The following is an 11,286-nucleotide window of genomic DNA, read 5'->3' on the forward strand; positions in this document are numbered from 1 at the left end:
ATGCATTGTGTTTTTGATGTGGGGTATTCATAATATTAATTATATGTAGTGTAAAAAAAAACGAATAAAGTACGATTTATAAGCTTATTCCCTGGTTGAAGTCCCCACCTATATAGAAAACACACACACACACACACACACACACACACAAACAGCATGCGTCTGTTGCTGTAAAAAATCTGTCAGATTAAAAAAGGACCAACAAAATTATTAAACATAAATATTATTAGCAATATTGATAACTGATTGTTTTCTTGTGGGTTTTTTGTTTTATGCATATAATAAAGTGTATTAGATCATCCGTAAATGATCTTCTAGGTCATTAAAAACAAATATCCCCTCCGGATATCACTTTTGGCCAATACATGTCCACAAGATGGAGACAGAGTTTAGGACAATTTCTGATGTAAGCCTGAAAATAAAGAATCTAGAATATTTTATGTATTTATTTTTTGCCTCAACATTTATTTATTTTATTTGAATCAGTGTGTCATTTTAAATGTTTATGTACAAAAAATTTTTTTTATTTATATCTTGCCTTTCAATAGTCTGGGTACCACATACCATCTGTCTCTTGTTTTTGTCTGTTTGCTTGTTGTTTTGCTGTAGACGATGGCAGCTGTTAGCAGTAATTGTAAAGCTGAAGTCGTAATTGCGGAGCTGTGAGAACTATCTGCTTGTGTAATGAGTGTTAGAGACAGAGAGAAGAAGCTGTTATCACTCTTAAGACTCAATCCCTTCATTTTGATTCTTTGTCTTTCACAACATGTTCATGCTTTTTCTTTTTTTTCTTTTTTTGTAGCTATTGCCACAGAAATAAGGGATGATTAAACATGAGTTTTAGAGGAAAAACAGTATAGCAAAGTTGGAGTTCTAGTGTGTTTATGCTTTACGATATGTAATTTGGATTCCTGTTTTGCTATTCTGAAATTGTCTTCTCACCACTTAGATATAGGGAGAGGGGTAAGATCAGTCAGTGGGTAAGCTGATCCACCTCCTCTGGCATACTTTTTTATGTGACCATGTATTTTGGAACCACCCATCATTTCTGACCGACGTGAAAGAGAGAAGCACATGAGAGGACTGCAAGGCACCCATTCACTTTAAAAAACAGTTTTTGCCTTGTAATGGCTATGAATGTTACATCAAAGCAAATTTGTTCAGTTCTAAAAATATTTATGATCCATATTGGGGATTTAGCAATATATAAAACCATGCAAATCATTAAGCTAAATATTAGCCTGATTTGGCTAGCTAGTGGTTGTCAAAAATGGCAGCAATGGGGCAAAGTGAGCCCCCTTATTATTAAATTTAATAAGTTTAGTTATGTAACGAACTGCTCTGAGACAGAAGGTTGAAGATCCAAGCGCAGTATTTATTAAAGGGTAATCCAAAGTCGTAGTCCATAAAACAGGCAAAAGGTCATACACAGGTAGGCAGTTCATTCAGGCAAACAAAACAAGGGACAGAGGCAAAAGGGTAATCCACAGAGAAGGCAAGAAATCAAAGACCAAGAGACATGAAACCAGGGAAACGCTCAGAAATGCAGTTGTGACACTAAACAAGACTTCGCAATGAATGACAGAGAAAACCAGGCATATATAGGCAGAGGTAATGAGGTGATGAGACACAGGTGTAAACAGTAAGTGCTAATGAGTCCTAGGATTATGGGTAATGTAGTTTGTGATGGAGTGACAGTCCGGGGTGGAGTGCCCTCTGGTGGTGATCACGGGCACTCACACTGGTGAATTGTGACATAGCCCCCCCTCAAAGGAGCGGCTTCCAGACGCTCCTAAAATGGTCCAGGAGGGAGGTGGAGCGGAGGCAGACATGGGGGCGGGATGGAGGGCCAGGCCCATGTAGTGGAAGAGAGCCTGGAGATTCAGGCAGAGCAGGAGGCCAGAATGGAGCTGGCCCCGTAGATGACCAGGGTGGCGCAGACCGGGCAGATGACCAGGGTGGCGCAGGCAACCGGAGCGGAGCCGGCGGTCTTGAAGACCCCCACGGCAGAGCAGACAACCACCACAGTAGAGCAGACGGTCTTGAAGCCCCCCATGGCGGAGCAGACGACCACCACAGCAGCGCAGGTGGTCTTGAAGACCCCCACGGCGGAGCAGATGACCACCACAACAGAGCAGACGGTCTTGAAGACTCCCACGGCGGAGCAGATGACCACCACAGCAGGGCAGGTGAGGTTGAAGACCCATACGGCGGCACAGATGACCACCACAGCAGCGCAGGTGAGGTTGAAGACCCCCACGGCAGAGCAGGTGGTCCAGCCAGAGTCCTCTCTGGACTCGGGGCAGGAGGCGGAGTCCTCTCTGGACTCGGGGCAGGAGGCGGAGTCCTCTCTGGACTCGGGGCAGGAGGCGGAGTCCTCTCTGGACTCGGGGCAGGAGGCGGAGTCCTCTCTGGACTCGGGGCAGGAGGCGGAGTCCTCTCTGGACTCGGGGCAGGAGGCGGAGTCCTCTCTGGACTCGGGGCAGGAGGCGGAGTCCTCTCTGGACTCGGGGCAGGAGGCGGAGTCCTCTCTGGACTCGGGGCAGGAGGCGGAGTCCTCTCTGGAACCGGCGCAGGAGGCGGAGTCCTCTCTGGAACCGGCGCAGGAGGCGGAGTCCTCTCTGGAACCGGCGCAGGAGGCGGAGTCCTCTCTGGAACCGGCGCACGGACCGGAACCCTCTCTGGAACCGGCGCACGGGTCGCAGCCCTCTCTGGACTTTGGTCAGTGGCTGGAGGTTCTGGAAGATCTGCTGAGTTGACATGAGGCTCTGGAAGGTCCGCTGAGACGACACCAGGCTCTGAAAGGTCCGCTGAGACGACACGAGGCTCTGGAAGATCTGCTGAGACGACTCCAGGCTCTGGAAGGTCTGCGGAGACGACACGAGGCTCTGGAAGGTCTGCTGAGACGACACGAGGCTCTGTAAAGTCTGCTGAGACGACACAAGGCTCTGGAAGGTCTGCTGAGACGACACAAGGCTCTGGAAGGTCTGCTGAGACGACACGAGGCTCTGGAAGGTCTGCTGAGACGACACGAGGCTCTGGAAGGTCTGCTGAGACGACACCAGGTTCTGGAAGGTCTGCTGAGACGACACCAGGCTCTGGAAGGTCTGCTGACTTGTCCAAAGACACAGGCTCAGCGGCCATCTTGTCAGAGGACAGCGGCTCGACGGATGCAGTGAAGCAGGCTGTGTCCCAATTTGGGGGCTGCATCCTCCTAAGGCCGCATTTGAAGGCCGATTGCGTCACCGCAGAGCGACGAGGCTGTCCCAATTCGAAGGAGCCTTCTAATGCGGCCTGCCGTCAGTGTTGCCAAGTCCGCGGTTTTCACGCCGAATTGGGATACTTTTATGTTGTTGTTGCGGGTAAAGAAAATATTTCCACGGGTTGATTTTCAACCCTGTAAGTACGATTTCGGCGCTCCACCATCCCCAAACGCACAAATTCAGGGGAGAATTTGGCCGCTCAATGGAGAAAATTGTATTGGGAGTTTTGGGTTAGTTTTGTTGCAGAGACCTGGCAACCCTATCTCCCCGGAACGCGAAGGATAGAACCAGAACGGATTCTTCGCAGCCTAGCCCATCCCACGGCAGAGGAATACAAATATAAATGTAAGTATTGTGTTTTAATTTACTCAAATAACCAACGAAACGTGTTAAAAACCTGGGGTCTTTATTTCTTAACGTGAACTTGACGCCTGCGTTACCACTGCGGCTTTATCCTTAGGTGAACTGATGTAATATTTTGTTTTGTTTTATGGAGCAGTTAACAGACAGCTTTATTAAAATAAGAGCAGCAAATTAGTATTTATTTACCCGGCCGAAAAACCCGGCCAGTGTGGATTGACACTGATCACTCTGTCTGGGTTTATTCTGCGATAACAACAGGCTGGATGTACATTATCCCTTACTTATACCCCTCCTTATCCAGTTGATAACAATAGTCTATCATAAAAGCTGTGTCTACAAATGTTTTAACCAAATTTGAGTATCTAGAAATATGATTTCTGGAGTATTTTGTATACATGTATAATACATACAAAATGTATAGCTGCATCATATTTAAAATTCCACCCCTGCCTTGCAGGTATACAAAAAAAATTGGGACAACTAAAAAAAATACATGTATGCAAGTTAATAGACACATCTTTTCTGACATGTATTGCTGTTGTGTTTGTTGTTTTTAACAGGAATGTTTATTTTCTCTGCATTAGGATTGCAAGTGTCCTGGGACAGGTGAGGGAGTGAAAAACTTGGCCATGGTTTGTCCTCATGAATGAGGTGTTGGGACAGGCATTCTAACCCCCCTGTCCTCATGGCCTTCACCCCTGAGGACCATGGGTGTCGCTAGGCCCATTTCAGAGGGACTTCAGCTTTTATTTGTAAATAAAAAGTTATTTCTCTGCATTGTTTATTTTTGTAATGCAAATTATTTTTTTTAATGAAACCAATAAATTGTTTACATATTTGTCATGCAAGTTTTGTAAATGAAATCAATTATTCTGTTGGCTACATTTATTTTTGTCATGTCAATTAATTTGTAAATGAAACAATAAATTGTTCTAAAAAAAAATTATTTACAGTACTTGTTTACAAGTATTTACAAGACAAGTTACGTTTAAGATGGGAAAAACTAAATAAAATGTTAAATGAACTGTACATAAAAAATAATGGAAGAAAGGGTTTTATGTAGACTATTATTGAGCAGGGTGGAGATCCTGGATGGGCTGCACAATAGAGACCCTGGTAAAGCCTTTGTCAGCGGGACATCATCTGGGATCAGCGCATATTTCCACCTGTCCAACAGGTTTGCAGTGCCGACTCAGTCGACTGCTGCCATGTCGCTTAGATGTTTTCAGAAAGAGTGATGAATAAATTAAATGAACTTACATCCTCAAAATCAAACCATAACATATTTTAACATGCATAACTGTTCTATGAGCTGAACTCTGCAGGACAGCGGCCCTCCAGGACCAATGGTTCCTATCCCGGATCTTGAGACATATTTTAGTGCATTTTATTTTTGGATTCTATAATGTTCATATTTTTAAAACAATATCAAAATCTAATATCCATGTATAAAAAGTCAGTTTTTTATTGAACTACAATATTTGCCTCTGAGATGAAGATTAAACTCAAATACAGAGTAAATATATTTTGTTGCAGCATTTGTAATGTTTAGCAACTGTGACAGCTGCCGTTGAAGAGTAGCAGTAACAAACTGAACTGCCTAACAACAAAACAACTAAAGATGTTCACTTCCGTCCATTTATGTACATAAGAGTATAAACTACATAAACTGGCATGTTGGTTACATATTAGTTGACATTTGAATATTTATTGCATTTTTTATTTATTTACCATTAGATAAAGCTACTGGGGTAAATTGAATCCCTATGCTTACGTTGCATTTATGTGTAATCTGGCTTTCTTTTAAAAAAAATCTGACGTCGCGGCGCGCAATGAATTCTGGGGTTGGCAAGGCTGCGAAGCATCCATCCGAGTATCCTTCGTTTCACGGGAAAAGAAGGTCGCATTTGCAGGCGTTATTTTGAAGGAGCCTTCGAAGGACGTTTGAATTGGGACGGCCTTCGTCGCGCCGTGGTGACGCAATCCGCTATACCTTCCACTGTAAACAAGTCTCGGTGCGTCCTTTGAAGGCCGCGTCGGCCGTGCACTTCGAAGGACACAGCCTTCAGAGGACGCAGCCCTTGAATTGGGACACAGCTGCAGTCACGATCCTCCTCCATGACACCCACTGTGAAAGCAGAGCCGCTTACCTGAAGGGCATAATCAAGGAACTCAGCCAGGGACCCTCGAGGACCATCACGGACGAGTTTGCTTTGCAACTGTTTGTTGAGTCCATAGCAAAAAAAGTCAATCAACATAAAGTCCGGGAGGTTGGTGAAGTTTGCAATGCTCAGAAAGTTTATGATGTGGTCCTCGAGTGAGTGAGTTCCCTGGCATAGACGGACGAGACATACTGCTGGATCCATGGTGGCGAAGTCTTCTGTAACGAACTGCTCTGAGACAGAAGGTTGAAGATCCAAGCGCAGTATTTATTAAAGGGTAATCCAAAGTCGTAGTCCATAAAACAGGCAAAAGGTCATACACAGGTAGGCAGTTCATTCAGGCAAACAAAACAAGGGACAGAGGCAAAAGGGTAATCCACAGAGAAGGCAAGAAATCAAAGACCAAGAGACATGAAACCAGGGAAACGCTCAGAAATGCAGTTGTGACACTAAACAAGACTTCACAATGAATGACAGAGAAAACCAGGCATATATAGGCAGAGGTAATGAGGTGATGAGACACAGGTGTAAACAGTAAGTGCTAATGAGTCCTAGGATTATGGGTAATGTAGTTTGTGATGGAGTGACAGTCCGGGGTGGAGTGCCCTCTGGTGGTGATCACGGGCACTCACACTGATGAATTGTGACAAGTTAAATCTATAAATTGTATAAAATATAATGTAATATTACATTAAACATTTTTGTTTGTAATTTTTTTTTTTTAGCTTGAGTTTTTTTTTATATAACAATGTGCAAGTAAACCAAATCCTTTTCTGATAGTCCCAGTTGGCACTTTTTTTTATAAGAAGGCATATTTTTATAACCCTTTATCACAGATGCCTTCCGATCATTTAAAATGATAGCAAACACCCTGAAATTACTTTAGACTTTCACTGTACGTCTGCCTAATTTTCTCTTATCTTGAGGACCACATACGTAAAAATGGCTCATTTTACCCCACTCTCCCCTACAGTACACTGTAAAAAGTAAACAATGCATTGTAAACAATGCAATGTTTCAAATCACACTCGATGTGGAATTAATTACAGTAACACAGGCTATAGATGCCACATAAGAAAATATGCTTACATTACCTAACTTATGAAATTTAATCCATAATGTTTGTAATAGTATCTATTTAGTGTGTTATCAAAAGGTGTGATAAAGTTATGACACAGCTATGAGGTTCGTTCCAGGGTATAGAGCAAAGTTTGCTGCTAGAGTAAATGTTTCCACTGTGCCATATGACTGAATCTACAGTAGCTGAACTTTATAAGGGCGGGTTACAGTAATGTGGCAGCCTCTACCATGGTAATCTGTTTACAGTATCACATGGCATATACTGTAATGTAAAATGCTGTATTTGATTCCATCCGTCTTATCCATCCCTTATACTCTATTCTGCACACACACACACATTTACTCACATGTCTGGTTCACTATCTTTCAAGGAATACATATAGGGAAAAAAAAAAAAACATTTATATCTATAAGCTTGTTTTCTCATGGGGAGCCAAAAATGTCTACGCAAGTAAGGATTTAGGATAGGCCTATTGCCATCTTTATAGGGACATTTTGTCCCCACAATAGAGTTTTCTAGGTCACACACACACACACTTTGAACATAGTGGTTATAATCTAAAATAAATATCTTATAATGTAAAAATAATTATATGGTCATCCATATCGGATGGCATATCCATATGGCTTATATACGTCTATAGAATCAATATCTAAAGAAATTTATATTTGTACCAAATGATTCACTGATTAACCATTACAATCAGTTGGGTTAAATAATAGATAAATGTATTAAACTGAATGAGAAGAGATGCAAATCAAAAGTTTGTAAGAGATTTACAGTCCCTGACAAAAGTCTTGTCGCTTGTGTACAAATTGACCTAAAGTGCCGCTGAAATATATTTCTAATCAAGATTTTTTTACAAGAAATGGCTCATTTTAATCCCACCAGTTTTTGTGATAATGTTTCAGTGAAAAACTAAACTTTCAAAAAGTATTCTAATATTCACAGCTTGGTAAAGCCCATTGAGTCAATTTTTGCAAAGACATAAGTGTTGTCGCCTTGTCATATGAGCTTCACCTGTGACTAATAATGGATCAATTAGGTCTCAAGTGTGTATAAAAAGAACCCCAGTACGCTAGACCTTCACATCAACTGCAACTAGACCTCTGCAAACATGCCTAAGATTCACCCTGAGACTAAAGTTTTGATTATCAAGAGGCTGAAGAACAGATCCACTGCTGATGTGGCAGACACCTTCAATGTGTCTCAACATCAAGTACAGAGGATTAAAAAAAGATTTGAAGAGACTGGAGATGTTTTTGACAAGCCCAGGTCAGGCAAACCCCGCAAGACAACTGCTCGAGAGGACCGTTTGTTGGCTCGAAAATCCAAGGCCAGCCAATTTTCCACTGCAGCAGAGCTCCACGAGACCTGGTCATCTGAAGTCCCTGTGTCAACCAGAACAGTTTGTAGGATTCTGTCTCGAAATGGCCTCCATGGTCGAATCAGTGCCCAGAAGCCTGCACTAAACAAAAGACAATTGAAAAACCGTGTGGCATTTGCCAAGGCCCACAGCCTGCTAAAAGGATGGAAGCTGGAAAAGTGGCAGAAGGTGGATTTTCAGATGATTCTTCTGTTGAATTACACCACAGTCACCACAAATATTGCAGGAGACCTACTGAAGCCTGAATGGATCCGAGATTCACCCGGAAAACAGTGAAGTTTGGTGGCGGAAAAATCATGGTCTGGGGTTACATCCAGTATGGGGGTGTGCGAGAGATCTGCAGGGTGGAAGGCAACATCAACAGTCTAAAATACCAAGAAATCTTAGCTACCTCTTATATTCCCAACCATAAAAAAGGCCAAATTCTGCAGCAGGACGGTGCTCCATCGCATACTTCCATCTCCACATCAAAGTCCCTCAAGGCGAAGAAGATCAAGATGCTCCAGGATTGGCCAGCCCAGTCACCAGAACATCATTGAGCATATGTGGGGTAGGATGAAAGAGGACGCATGGAAGACGAAACCAAAGAATATTGATGAACTCTGGGAGGCATGCAAGACTGCTTTCTTAGCTATTCCTGATGACTTCATCAATAAATTGTATGCATCCTTGCCAAACCGCATGGATGCAGTCCTTCAAGCTCATGGAAGTCATACAAGATATTAAATTTGGATCTTACAGCACCACAACTTAATTTGCTGACATATTTTTGTATTTGCAGTAAATTTGTTACATTTCTGTATAGGCGACAAAACTTTTGTCTTGCCAAAATTTGACCTTTCCGTCTTGATTAAATGATAAATATTTCTTCTGTGAAAATTATTTATTTCAGTGCATTAAACATCATTTGGGAGGGTTTTAGCTTTTCATATGAGCTATTTCTAACACCAATTGATTAATTAAAAGTCAGGTTAATATCAGGTATTTCTACAAAATAGATAAGCGACAAGACTTTTGTCAGGGACATGAAAGGTGGTTACTGTGAATGAAACATTTATGTAGATGAAACTTTTATGTGTAGTGAAAAGGACACTTTGTGGTTTTGTGTATTGTACTGACACAATTGAAAATATGCTGACATTTTTGGAGAAAAAAAAGACCTTTTGATGATCTGTAGTACTATAAGTTTAAAAATGTACACCTTGCTTGTGAAAATAGTACCAAAGCGAATAAAAAAAACTGTAACTCAAAATTTTAATTTCGATGAACTCAAAATTTCCAGGTAACTTTTATTTTAAATATTTTTTTACAGTGTACATTCCCTCTTTTGAGAAGGAAATGACACAGATTCCCTTCTCAAAAACCAGACAAACACTCAAAAAAGATGTTGTTTTTAGTTCTGGAATGTTTTAATTGTGTAGTAAAGCCACAAAAAAAAGTGCTACAACAGTCCAACCAGACAAGTAAGAGTTTCATACAGCATGTGTAATAAAAATAAGTTAGATTTCCTCACTGTGTCTTTGATCACATGCGTAATGATGTGTCTGATGATGGATTTTATAAACAGACTTAGATTTGACATTTGATTTTTCTACAAAACTCACTGTGTTTTTGCCAAGATCACATTTCAGACATCTCAGCAACAAAGATTACGCATTACAGATTTGGTCCGCTTTTAATTAGAAAATGACTTAAACGTTTTGGGTATTTTATTTGTCAGGTTATAGAGTAGTAAGAGGAAAGTTACATCAATCACATCAGTTAATTCAAACAGCTTTCTGTTTTGTTTTTGTTTTTTACACAGATGTCAGCCAGTGAAGATCAGTATTGCGTATCTGACCTCTTTGGTGTGAGTGGGTTGCTGGTGGCTTTAATGTATTTTGAGGTTATTTTTAGTCTGAGGGATGTTGAGAGATTTGCTGAAGTCTCAGATTGCTTGACATCAGGACTTCAGTCAGAAAGATTCTCTACCCATGTTCTCACAGAGAGAGGCCAGCTGCCTTCATTTCTTTCTTTTGGTGAAATCTCAGTTCTCTGGATAGACAGATCTTCTGCACTACTGCCATTTAAAATATTGCCAAACTGTATAGTACAGATTTTTTTGTAAATAACCTAACGTTTAATAATATATTTATTTATCATTTATACATTTAAAAAATATATATTTAAATGATGTAATGTGTTAATAAACTAGGCACACTTTGGCAATATTGTAAATCATGTCAATATGACAGATAGATAAGCTGTTCTTCTTTGCCACTTAGTATTTTTGCTCTTTGGCTGATTTGCAAAGTCTTAAAGCTGCTTTGCTGAAGATTTATTTAAAAAGGAATTTGGTCATCTAACAAATCTAGTTCATTAGATAATATATTGTGACAATTAGAATTTATAAGATTACAAAAAAATGCCAGATAGAAGCACCACACCAAAGAGAACAGTATACCAAGCAGTTAATGTCACGCATCCTCTGAAATATCTGAAGGAAATCCCTATATCTTAGATGTCATCTTGGAATCAGTCTGATTGTGTGCTCTGTCACATGGTGTATTCTAATCCAGAATGTTTCCTAGACTTAACCCCTAAAATCACATACACATATGGCTATACTGGCTTTATCTGCATACATTCTGTTACACTGTAGGTTTGAAAGAATGTAATGATTGAAAATATCTGGTGATATTAAACATCTTATAATGCAACTGTGTGTGTGTGTGTGTGTGTGTGTGTGTGTGTGTGTGTGTGTGTGTGTGTGTGTGTGTGTGTGTGTGGGCATGTTTTCGTGAAATATGAGGACACAAATGTGTATAATGATATGGGTATGACGTATTACATGGAGAGGGTGAAATATGAGGACATGGGCCATGTCCCCATTTTTCAAAAGGCTTATAAATCATGCAGGGTGAGTTTTTTCTTTTCTTTTTTTCTTTTTGAGAAAGTAAAAATGCAGAATGTTTCCTGTGATGGGTAGGTTTAGGGGTAGGGGCAGTGAAACTACAGTTTTTATATTGTGCCTATGGAATGTCCCCACAT

The sequence above is a fragment of the Pseudorasbora parva genome, chromosome 16, assembly GCF_024679245.1.
Source record: "Pseudorasbora parva isolate DD20220531a chromosome 16, ASM2467924v1, whole genome shotgun sequence".
NCBI classification, from domain to species: Eukaryota; Metazoa; Chordata; class Actinopteri; order Cypriniformes; family Gobionidae; genus Pseudorasbora; species Pseudorasbora parva.